This window comes from Phocoena sinus, chromosome 3, assembly GCF_008692025.1.
Source record: "Phocoena sinus isolate mPhoSin1 chromosome 3, mPhoSin1.pri, whole genome shotgun sequence".
NCBI lineage: Eukaryota > Metazoa > Chordata > Mammalia > Artiodactyla > Phocoenidae > Phocoena > Phocoena sinus.
The window spans coordinates 163,541,123-163,554,512 of record NC_045765.1 but is presented as its reverse complement, the minus strand read 5'-3'; positions in this window follow the sequence as shown (position 1 = coordinate 163,554,512).

Genomic DNA, 13,390 nt, shown 5'->3' with positions numbered 1-13,390 from the left:
ATTTTATTTAATTAGCTTAATACTCCATATTCTCTTGTTAAGTGTCACATAGCAGAGTATCAAGTTTCAGATTGTTAGGATTTTTCCCCCCCAGGTCTTTCCCATAATTTCTTACTTTTTTACTGAGAAGCTAATGGAGACACCTGTGTTACTTGATATTTTTTTCCCCTGAGATTTGTATTTTCTAATGGCGTTGGAAATGCCACTTATGTTTTAATTAGAGAAGCTATGGCAATCACAGCATTTAGCATTGAAATATGCTTGAAATTTACTGACAACTAGATATTGAGATGCATGTCCTCTGCCTGTTAGTGCTGAACACTCCTCTTAATTATTAGTGTTCCATTTTGCTTATTTGTCTCAACTTTCTCTTTGCTGTCCAAGTCAAATTTTAGGTACTAAATTCATTATCTACACTTTCACTTGAAGACAGTCATATCTGTTTTGTAAGATAAGTGTCTGTTACTTTTACAAAGCCCTGTGAAGGAGTCCATTCATTCACACAATTGTGGATTAACCCAGGAAGAACCATGCCTTGTCTGTGACTCCTTCCCTCAGGCTTCCTACCCAGTGCTGGTCCTCTTCCAGCAATCTAAAGGGAGAAGAGGACACAAGTTTACCAAATAATGTCTAAAAACATGTGGGAGGTGGGCTGACCCAATGCAGGCTTAAAATGTTAGAGCATTCCTTTCCCTAATGTGACCCAGTTACGCTCTTGACCTTGGAAAAGACTGGTCCCAATTTCACATTTGGAGACTAGAATAGGATTTCCAATAAGAGAGCTTTAATTTCTTCTAGAAGTAGATGTGCTGCCAACGATAGTATCATATCAGAAATTGGCTGTGGTGGGCATGATAATCTATATTTAGTAATGAAAGAAGAGAGAAGATATGAAATTACATGTCCTACTCTTAGGTATATGATTAAATGTTTGAAAGTGTCTCCTCTTCTTCTAATCACTTATCTGAACAAGAACTAGCTTTGTCTCTGGGTTTATTTATTGAAAACTGAGATAGATTTCAATTCTATCAAAATAATTTCTTTTATGTATATGGCAGTTAAAGTTATCTATTCAAATGATGATAACAATTTTCCTCCAACATGCTAATGAAGTGAGGTATCGACTTTGAATAGACTCTTCAGGATAATAAAATATAGAGTGATATTCCAAAGACTGAATTAATACTTTAAAGTTTGATTTTTGTTGTTTTACAATGAAAACAAGTGTGATTCACAGTGGACAAGTGTCTCCATGTAACTCTTTGTGTGATTCATCCCTTTTACTCTGCAAGATATTGGCTAAAATTTTCTTCTGACTTGCTTTCTAGTTTACTTATTCTTTTTAGTTTTTCTACTCTACTTTTAAACCTATCTATTTCTTAAGCTTCTAATTTTAGTCCTTGCATTAATCACTTCCAGAGTTCCCATTTTATTCTGTATGGGATCACATTTTCCACTGAAATTTTTGTTATTTAACTTCTTGAAAGTATTAAGCCCTGTTACTTTATTTTTTAAAGCTTTAAAAAAATAATTCATTTAATTTAATTTATTTTTTGCTGCGTTGGGTCTTTGTTGCTGTGCGTGGGCTTTCTTTAGTTGCAGCAAGCGGGGGTTACTTTTCGTTGCGGTGTGCAGGCTTCTCATTGCTGTGTCTTCTCTTGTTGCAGAGCACGAGCTCTAGGCAGGAGGGCTTCAGTAGTTGTGGCTCGTGGGCTCTAGAGCACAGGCTCAGTAGTTGTGGCGCAAGGGCTTAGTTGCTCCACTGCATGTGAAATCTTCCCGGACCAGGGCTTGAACCCGTGTCCCCTGCATTGGGAGGCGGATTCTTAACCACTGCGCCACGAGGGAAGCCCAGCCCTGTTACTTTAAAGTCCTTTCCTGAGAACTCCAGTATTTGGACTTTCTCTTAGTCTGTTTACATTGTCCCTTTTCCCCTTATCATTTCTCAGCCAATCTAGTCTTTCAAATGTCCATTATTTTTTCCCTATGTATTGAGCATTGTGATAAAAAATTTTAAGTGATACGATGCTTTGTATGATGTGTTCATTTTGAAGTAAATGTTTACCATTGCTTTAGGTAGACAGTTACATGGAGGCAGATCCCCTAATCCCATCTAAGATTAGGCAGGTCCAGGAGGACTAATTTATTTTTGCTTTCTCTTTACTTTTAGTATATAGTCCTTTGCTATTTCCAAATAACATCATGAAATACAGACTAGCTCACCATTCTAAATTTATCCCCTTGTCCCTGTGAGACTGCCAAAAACTTGAGGTGAGAAAGTGATATCAAATTCTGGGTTTACTCTGATGGACTCCTCTCCTCTTCTCTCTGAGATCTTTAAATCTTTTATGACTTGCAAGCTTATCAATGTCTTTAAACAAATGTGCATATGTGTGTGTACACAGTTGCACATGTATGTGTTTATTTTGTATTTCGTCCACCTTTTCTACTTTTTCTCTTTCAGAAGTTTGGTTTGTAATAAACTAGTCTGCATATCTAGGAAGACTTTCCTTATGAGAAATTAAGTTGTATTAAAGACACTATGGCTGGAATTGTGCATAAACCTCAGAGAATTGATATGCAGTTATATGATATTTTATCTATAATATCCTTTATATTGTTCAGCTTACTGAAGCCAGGCTATTTTTCTTCACATTGAGGATATGAGCAGAGGCTGTTTTCTCCTTGTCTTAGATAATGGAACAGAGTTTCTGAAATGATGCAACAAATTCTTATATATAACGTATGTGAGAGAGAAAAAATAGTTTTCTTATCTATCATGTGATTTCACAATTATTATTACTTAAGATTATATTAAAGTTGGGAATAACCCTATTTGATGTGAAATAAAAATACATTTCTATAAATACAGTCTATGGCTAGTTAGGAATTTGTGAAGATTTTAGGTTGAAGACTAAACTTTGTGATAGGAATTCTGGTTTTTCTACTGCTAAAGATTGGGACTCTGGTTAATTGGTCATCAGTGTACACTGATTCACAAAAGAGTTTTGCTGGGAGGAATAAATTATGGAGCTGACATTAGGAGCAGCTTTGGGAGTGGGGAAAGTCTGCTAGAGTAAATATTATTGAACGATGCACAGAGATCCCTGGCCTAAATTTCTAAGAGAGTGGTTCCGGAAAGGAGGAGCTTTGTTTTTGGAAGTTTCTGAAAATGAGCTGAGGGCAGGGGCCGAAAGAGAGTACTAGCTAAACACACAGTAGTGACGTTAGACTAGAATCCCTGGCACCTTGAATTGCAGTCTAGAAAATGAAGACCTCACATGCCCCTGGAGGAGTGGGCATGCCAGGAGACCCTGTGTGCTAGGAGAAATACCTGCTCCTTCTGACCTGGAGGCTTAGCAATGGACCATCCTAGGGGGGAGTGGCTGGCTGCTCTAGGAGACATTGCTGACTCTGTTCTACAGCCTTATGTGTAAACGTTTCCTCAATACATTGAGGCCCTAGTATGTCCCAAAGGATCAGGTGGAGCTTCCACTTGTGAGGTGCCTTGGGCTAAGCAAGCTGAGGATCTCTATGAAAATCCACATTCAATTACACATGGGTGAATTCATAAGGAAAATGCTAGGCTTTAGGAAGAAGCCTACATGGGCAGTACATAGATATACACACTGTGTATTAGTATCACCTATGACTATTTCTGCATGTGATCCAGTATTTATTAATATGAAACTAAAAAGAGACAAAATGGACAAATTGATGATTGTAGTAATGCTAAAATATATGTTTCTATTTTGTCATTAATAAAACAATTTATTTAGGTTATTTACCAATAAGTACCACTGTATCTAATTTATTATCACCAATAGAGAGGTGCTCTGGAATAAAATAAGAATAATTTATAAAGCTACAGCTAACTATGCAGTAACAAATGATTTAGGTTTAATAAAAATCAAATTTAATTATTTTATCAGCACTGGTAATAGAAAGAAACAAATGCACTCCAGTGAGCACATATAGCAATTTTAAAAGCTACTCAATTGATATAAAACCAGGTTTTCCATTTGTATCTTTTAAATCCTGAAAAGCATCATTAAAATACATTAGAAATAATATGGATTGGCCAAAAAGTTCGTTCGGGTTTTCTGTATCGTCTTATGGAAAAACCCAAACGAACTTTTTTTGCCAACCCAATATTTTTTGATGGCTTCATTTAATACATATTTATTTAGTGAGCACCTATTACATATTCTAGGCACAGAGGATATAGTAGTGAATAAAACAGATAAAATACCTGCCTAAATGAAGCTTATGAAGCTTACATTCTGGTGTGGGGAAATTGTAAACACACACACACACACTTTATAGAATTAACACTCATTTTTTGAAAACACTCAGTGGGTAACATGAAGTTATATGTCCATTTAAATAAAGCAAGGGTAGACAAGGAAAGCAGAATAGAAGGGGTGTACTATAATTTACAAGGAAATGAGCTTAGTTATGTTGCCTGGATTCTTTAAATTCATGGTTATGAACCTCAAAGAGTCTGCGTCATACTACTCAGCAAACGTGCCTCTTTTCTTCATGGTCCCATATTCTATGGCTATTTCATACCCTCCCCTCTTTTCACAAAGCTGCAACATCTTTTTTCCCCATCCTCACGCTTATCTGTTCTTCTACTATTGCTTCTTCACTAAGTAAATTAAAGTTATCAGAAAATAAACTTTGTAGACTCAAATGATCCCCCTTCAGGTGCATCCACATCCACATATGACATCCTCCTGCTTGATACTACAAATATATGTTTTCCAATCCAGTAGCCACTAGCCACATGTGGCCGTGGAGCGTGTGAAATGAGGCGAGTCCAAACTGAGAAGTACTGTTAGTGCAAAATCCACATCGGATTTCAAACAGTGTATGAAAGATTTAATGCGGAATATCACATTTAATTTGTTATACTGATCAAATGTTGAAATAATAGTTTGGATATATTGGGTTAAATAAGATTAAAGTGAATTTTACCTGCCTCTTTTTGCTTTTTTCAAATGTGGTTATTAGGAAATCTGAAGCCCCCTGTGCTGCTCACAGCATAATTCTGTTAGGCAGACCTGCTCTAGAAGAACTTGGACTTCTGTCTTAGCTGATCACCCCCCTTTCATAGAGAACACGTATATACGTGAAAGCGTGTCTCCCATCTCTTCCTTACATCGCCAGTTTGTTTCCCTCCTTGTTCTGTATCATTTTCAGTAGCAGGTACCTATGGGGTTACTCTCCTGTCTTTAAAAAGATGTTCATAAAACTCCTCTTCCCCTGCCAATTAGTGTCCCATTTCTCGGGTCTCCTTTTCAGCAAAACTTTTCCAGAGTATCCTATAGGCTGAATCTCTGTCTTCTTTTCCCACGCTCTATCCACCCCTGCACCCCCCACACCTTCCCAATTACAGCAACAAACATCAAGGACAACCAACTGCTCTTCTGATGGTCATGATTAACTTTCTTATGATAAAAATCCAGTGGTTAATTCCAAGCACGCATCTTCCTTAACCAGGCATCATCATTGGCAGAGCTGGTTCTCTCTCTTTCTCTTTTTTTTTTTTCTCTCTCCTGACGGAGTTCATTGACTAGTTTCCAGAACACTCCAGTCACATGACTTCCCTCCATCCTCTTACGTTACTCCTTCTCAGTCTATTTCTGGACAATTCTTTTTCCTCTCAGCACTTACGTATGATGTGTAATGACTTCGTCTTCTCTTTACACTTATTTTCTTGGTGGTCTTATGCAGCCCCAGGAACTTTCAGCTTTTATCCCCCGCCAGACCTCTGTAGGAATTCCAGAAGAAACTCTGTGAGAGCCTATTAGCTTTTCCTTTTTATGCTTCTAATTAGCTTATCAAATTTGGCATTTTCAAACCTGATATTCTGACCCCCTCAACTCCAAACCTGCTCTAGTTGCTGTTTTTCTCATCTTAGCTGATGGCAACTCTCCCGCTGTTCAGACTGTTCAGACTAAAAAAATCTATCAGGAGGCATTTTTTTTTTTTTTACCGCTTTATTGGAGTATAATTGCTTTACAATGCTGTGTTAGTTTCTGCTATATAACAAAGTGAATCAGTTACATATATACATTTTTTCCCATATCTCCTCCCTCTTACGTCGCCCTCCCTCCCACCCTCCCTATCCCACCCCTCCAGGCGGTCACAAAGCACCGAGCTGATCTCCCTATGCTATGTGGCTGCTTCCCACTAGCTATTTACCTTTTATTTGGTAGTGTATATATGTCCATGCCTCTCTCTTGCTTTGTCATAGCTTACCCTTCCCCCTCCCCATATCCTCAAGTCCATTCTCTAGTAGGTCTGTGTCTCTATTCCTGTCTTACCCCTAGGTTCTTCATGACATTTTTTTTTTCTTAAATTCCATGTATATGTGTTAGCATACGGTATTTCTCTTTCTCTTTCTGACTTCACTCTGTATGACAGACTCTAGGTCTATCCACCTCATTACAAATAGCTCAATATCATTTCTTTTTATGGCTGAGTAATATTCCATTGTATATATGTGCCACATCTTCTTTATCCATTCATCCGATGATGGACACCTTGGTTGTTTCCATCTCCAGGCTATTGTAAAAAGAGCTGCAATGAACATTTTGGTACATGACTCTTTTTGTATTATGGTTTTCTCAGGGTATATGCCCAGTAGTGGGATTGCTGGGTCATATGGTTGTTCTATTTGTAGTTTTTTAAGGAAACTCTATACTGTTCTCCACAGTGGCTGTATCAATTTACATTCCCACCGACAGTGCAAGAGGGTCCCTCCCTCTCCACATTCTGTCCAGCATTTATTGTTTCTAGATTTTTTGATGATGGCCATTCTGACTGGTGTGAGATGATATCTCATTGTAGTTTTGATTTGCATTCCGCTAATGACTGGTGATGCTGAACATTCTTTCATGTGTTTGTTGGCCATCTGTATATCTTCTTTGGAGAAATGTCTATTTAGGTCTTCTGCCCATTTTTGGATGGGGTTTTTTGCTTTTTTGTTATTGAGCCACATGAGCGGCTTATAAATTTTTGAGATTAATCCTTTGTCAGTTGCTTCATTTGCAAATATTTTCTCCCATTCTGAGGGTTGTCTTTTGGTCTTGTTTATGGTTTCCTTTGCTGTGCAAAAGCTTTTAAGTTTCATTAGGTTCCATTTGTTTATTTTTGTTTTTATTTCCATTTCTCTAGGAGGTGGGTCAAAAAGGATCTTGCTGTGATTTATGTCATAAAGTGTTCTGCCTATGTTTTCCTCTAAGAATTTGATAGTCTCTGGCCTTACATTTAGGTCTTTAATCCATTTTGAGCTTATTTTAAGGAGGAATTTTTAAAGTCCTCTTTCTCACTCCTCACATTCTATCCAGCAGCGAATCTGGTTGTCTCCAATTTCAAACCATAATAAACATCCCAGCCACTTCTCATCACCTCCCCTGCCATCTCTGGGAAGGTACCTTTCTCCTGTCTGCCCCCAGCCCTCAAATAGCCTCTGAACTGTACTCTCTGGTCCTACTCTTGCTCATTGCTGTGTGTTTTCACCAGGGAAGCTGGAGTCATTCTTTTTGAACATGAATTAGATTGTGTTCTCTTTATTTGAAGCCCTGCAGTGGTTCTCCATCATATTGAAATAAAATCCAATGAGCTTGCAATGATATGCCTGCAAAATCCTACCTAATCCTCTACCCCCCCGCCCCCAACAAACTCTTTCCCATCATTTCTCTCTGTACTAATTTTCTACTAACGATTCTTCTTCCAAAGTCTACTGAAGCCACACTGGTCTCTTTTCCGTTCCTTGAAAAGAAACCAGGCACATCTCTGCTTTAAAATTTGGCACTGGTTGTTTGCTCTGCTTGAAAAGTCTGTTCTCCAGGTTATAATGTAGGATAGTGCTTTTACCTACTTCACGTCTTTGTTCAAATGCCATCATCTGGATGAGGTCACTGGGCAAATAAATAAGAGTCCCCATGACTATGTCCACACTTTTCTAATCAACTATTCTCTCACTAAGATATGGAAAACTTGATCTTTCAAAATTTAAATATGTACATTAAAGCATTTAGGTTAAGCAATCATTAGTTTATCGCCCACTCCTCTGCCACCAGTGACAAGATTTCTCTTTGCTTGACTACCAACTTTCTCCTAGAAAGCTAGAATATATAATGAATATTTTCAGTCATGAAGTTTCTTTGAACTTGTCAGGGAATAACTCGAGAAGTAGGAGAAAATGAGAAAGAAAAATTGGGGATTTCATTGATAGTGGCATGTGAAGAGAAAATGAAGATTGATTAAACTATAGGAAAGCTTCTATTGGATTTTGTATTTTCTTCTAAGCCTGAAATGCCCAAAGCAAATTCTGTGCTTCCCTGGCGGATGTCACACTAGATGTGGAGTTACAGACGCACTTGGACACAGAGACCCTGGTTGAAATCAGCAAGGTTTTTATTTTCCTGTTATTTTAAAAGGAAAGTGCATGTTGATGAATACACAGTATCTCTAACAGTATAGCATCTTGCTATTTTTAAAAAAATGAGTTTTATTCCCAGTAAGTTAAAGAAGTCACTTAAAAAAAAAATGAGAAGAAAAGAAAGCCTGAATCAGGAAGCTTTGTTCACTTCATTAGCAAAAGTAACCTTTAAAGCATCTTGTGTTTCATTAGCGGAGATGTCCAGAACCTGTAAATAACACTTACAACTTGCTTTTTCCCTTTCTTTTTACCCCTTTGGTGTTAATTAAAACGTGCTGTCTCTTGTAGCTCATATTGTGTTTTTTTCAAGTCATATTCTATCTCTTTCTAAGTCTATAGTTTAAAGTGAAAATAAGGATCATGCAGTGGTTTTCTTGAACCAATGCCAAGCTTAGAGTAGCTTTTATATAATACCTCTAAATTCAACTGCAATAGACATATTGCGACCTTCAGGGACCCAAAATATTTTATCAGATGAAAGACTGAATCAAAAGACATGTTTTCAAAATTATCTAAATCTAAATACAGTAAAGTGACTTTTTGGGAGGGATTATTTATTTTTTTAAAAGTTTGCTATATCAGCTCTTCCTATACTAGAATGATTTTTAAAAACCATAAAACGGTTTAATAGAATTAGCTTCTTCTACATAATTTGACCATGCCTATTATCTGAACTTTATCTGAACTTTTATCAGATATCTGAACTTCAGTTTTCTGAACTTTTTCAGATGATGCTTTCACCACCTTCAGAATATACAAATCTCATTTGTATATTCTGCATATATTTTCTATATTAAAAAAACATGTTTTATAGACCAGTGCAAATGTTGAGAGTAAGATTTGAGACACACTGGCCAGTGTATGTCTTTTTTTGGATTGTTAAATTGAGGAGGGCTTTACCATAATTTGTATTAGCATGTCTATTTTAGTTAATAGCTGTAACATCTTTGGCATGGGTCATCTTTACGTCAGAATGTTGCTGTTACACATACTTGTAATTAAAATTAATTGTAGTCCGAAAATAATTTTCTTTTAAAATAATATTTTACATCAGGAATTTCTTTGAAGTGTGAAACCAAAAATAATTTCTTTAACTACATTTCTTTCAGTCTAAATGGAGATGTTTGTTATTGAGTTGAAAAGGGCTCACATTTGCCTATGTTCCCCCAAGTTCTCAGAATAAAATAAATAGTAGAAGCTTCTTCTACATCATCAAAAAATATCAGCAGACATTTATTATTCTGTACTCTTATTACAATCATTCTGTTAGCAAGATGCAGGTACTCTGTGGCTAAGAATAGACAGTTTCAAAAGATAAAATGAGAAAACTTGTATTTGTAGGAAAGATTCTCAGCAGTGTCGACTTATATAGCTCTCAGGATGGGCATGAGGTACCACCAAGTTTCTCACATCCCTTATAATATCTTCCTACAAATGTTATAGATTAATACAGATTTGACATACAGCCAATTATTAGATATTTAATAAGAAATTAAATGGCTTTAATGATAGAAACCTATACAGTTTTATCTTTTTATAGTGATTTTTTAAAAATAGAAAGTCAATAATTTAGTGTGATTTAGAAATTACAGAAGGGTATATAATTCAAGGTTTATTAATTTCATCCCTCATATTTCACCTTTTGTGACAATACAGTGTACTTTATTATGTCATTTTACGTAAATATATATTATGGTGGGATAATTTATGTGGTTTCATAACATTGAGATCTTATTTATCACAGTTTTGAGTCTAGGTTTTTATCTTGTTTATCAAATTCTTTCTGATCCTGACTTTATAGGACATTTTCTTATTTTCTCCTATAATTCAAAGTTTACCCTCCTACATTTAACCCTTTAATTAATCTTGGGTGTACTTTTTGTCTGATGTGCAATATAGATTTTCTTTAACATATATCATCTAATTTATGTTTTCCAATATTATACTGTAAACATTTTCAAGTTAAAAAATTGAAAGAATTTATGGACCATCTTGATTCTACAATTAATATCTTACTATATTATTTTGTCAGACACTCAATTTATTGATTCTTCTATCTAGCTACCAATGTATTTTCTTTTTGAATGAATTTCAAAGTATATTGCAGACATCAATAAAATTTCCCCTGAATACTTCAGCATGCATATTATTAACTAGAGCTAAATATATGACTATGTATAGATTTTGTGTAAAAACCATGTGCAATGAAATGTACAAATACTGAATGTACTTATGAGTTATAGTTCTTTTAATGTTCCTGACTGATACTTACATCTCTAGGTCTGGTTATGTTGCTAGCTTTACCTTTTGAAAACAGGTTGTTTTTCTCTTGCTTTTTTCCATGTTCCATGATTTTTGGTTGAAAACCAGACACTATTTGCAAAAGAATACTGAGGAAAGTGATAATAACACCCAGATTTTTTTCCCCTGAGTTCCTGCTTCATCTCTAATCTTCATCAGTTCCTGAACACTTGTACCAACATAGAAATCTTGGTCATATTCTTGCTGCTTCCCCAGCAGGAGGTTGCTCTTGATCGCTACTCTGGGATAGGTCCTTGACTGGTGGTGGTGGTGGAACAAGTTCTACTGTGTGGTCCTAGAACTCTACACCTGGGCCTCAAGAGTGGGACTTTCATAGCATGCCCTCCTCCACCCCTCTGTATGGCATATAGATTACACCTTGTACCTTTGGAAAGTGAGAGAGTTTTCTGCCACTCCTCCAGAAGCAGAAGACTTTTGTTCTGCATTAGCTCAGGATGCTGTGCCCAAGACATTTCATACCTTTTACTCCCAGAAGGAAAGTTTTTGTCTCTACCTTCTATCAGAAGCAGTGAATTTTGTCCCTATTGTTATTTATTGAAAATAACCATATGAGTTTTACGTATGACTAAAGAGAATTTTTAAAAACACTTAACAGAGATTATTATAATCTTTAAGTTTCCTAAGAACACATTTAAATATTGTATTACATTTATAATTTACCACATTGGCTTTTAAATTATGAAAAATATATCATTGAATTAAAGATAATTTGTAATGCTCTGTGTTCAGAGTCCAAAAATTGCTTTAAAATATTTCTTTCAACAGTGTCTTCTGGTATCAAAACTTCCCACACTAATTGTGATTTTTGAGTACAGTTGGCCCTCCATACCTTTGGGTTCTGCACCTACAGATTCAACCAACCCCAGATAAAAAATATTCAGAAAGAAGTTTCAGAAAATTTCGAAAAGCAAACTTGAATTCCTCACACACCAGCAACTAATTACATAGCACTTACATTGTATTTATAGCTGTTTGCATAGCATTTACACCATGTTAGGCATTATAAATATTCTAGAGCTTAAAGTATGCTTAAAGGCATTTAAAGGCATGCTTAAAGATGTGTAGAGGTTACACACAAATACTATGCCATTTTATGTAAGAGACATCCACTGATTTTGGTATCTGTGGGAGGAGGTCTTAGAACCAATCCCTCACAGATACTGAGAGACGACTATAGTATTAAGAAAATATTTGGAGTGATGACTTACTCTCACAGACAAAGCTTTTGGGTGGTTGTTTTAGCTGCCAAATCTAGCAGATGATAGTTGTCCATTGCTTTCAGTCTTAAAATTAAAAAAAAAAAACAAGAATTTATCTCACTCGCTGACGTATACAGGCATACATACCTCAGAGATATTGCAGGTTTGGTTCCAGACCACTGCAATAAAGCAAATATTGAAACAAAGGGAGTCACAAAATTTTTGGTTTTCAGGGCATATAAAACTATGATTACACTATACTGTAGTCTGTTAAGTGTGCAATAGCATTTTGTCTAAAAATAGTACATATCTTAATTTCATATTATTTCATTGCTAAAAAATGCTAATCATTATCTGAGACTTCAGCGAGTCATAGTAATAACATCAAAGATCACTGATCACAGACCACCATAACAAATACAATAATAATGAAAAAGTTTGAAAACTGAGAGAATCCCTAAAATATGACACAGAGACAAGAAGTGCACAAATGTTGGAAAAATGTCACCAATAGATTTTCTTGACACAGGGTTGCCACAAACCTTCAGTTTGTAAAAAATGCAACATCTGCAAAAGCAAAAGGAGAAGTGCAATAAAACGAAGTATGCCTGTATAGGATAAATGCACACACAGACAGACAGATAGACACACACACACGGTGTTTCTTTCAAGAAACAATTCTAGGTAATTTTAAAGGTGTAAACTGATCCAGCCAAACTGATAAAGCTGGTATGCATCTTTCTTTTCCATGTACATGTGGATAAGTTATGGATATTAGTAACATGTCAAGTGAGTCATGACATTATGAAATGTAATAGTACTTGACTGTCTGAAATACGATCTTTATTGGCTCATTTTAACACTTTCTTCATTAATTGGTATTTGTCAAGTTCTTCCCAAATTCTACAGCAATGAAGCCTCCTCTTTTAGTCTAGTCAGCATCAGGGAATAGGAAATAGTAGATTTACCATTCTACTTCTAGTACTGCTGCCAAGACTCAGAAGCTAAGGTTTTTTTACACTAAACATCAGGAACCCTTTCTTTGACATTCCAGATGGATGGTAAAAAAAAAAAAGGTAGGAAAGATAGGGAAAGCTTTTCTCAAAGATGTTGCAGTTGAAACTTTAGAGACAGATTGGCTGTAGTTCAAGCTGTAGTCCATCTTATTAAAAATGGCCCATTTTAAAAATAAATGCTTTTTTTCAGAGCAGTTTTAGGTTCAACAAAATTGAGGGGAAGGTCAAGGTTTTCCATATATTTCCACACACACACACACACACACACACAGCCTTCCCCATTATCAACAACCATCAGAATGGTACATTTGTTACAATCGACAAACCTACATTGACACATCATAATCACTCAAAGTCCGTAGTTTACTTTGAGATTCACTCTTGGTTTTGTCTATAAT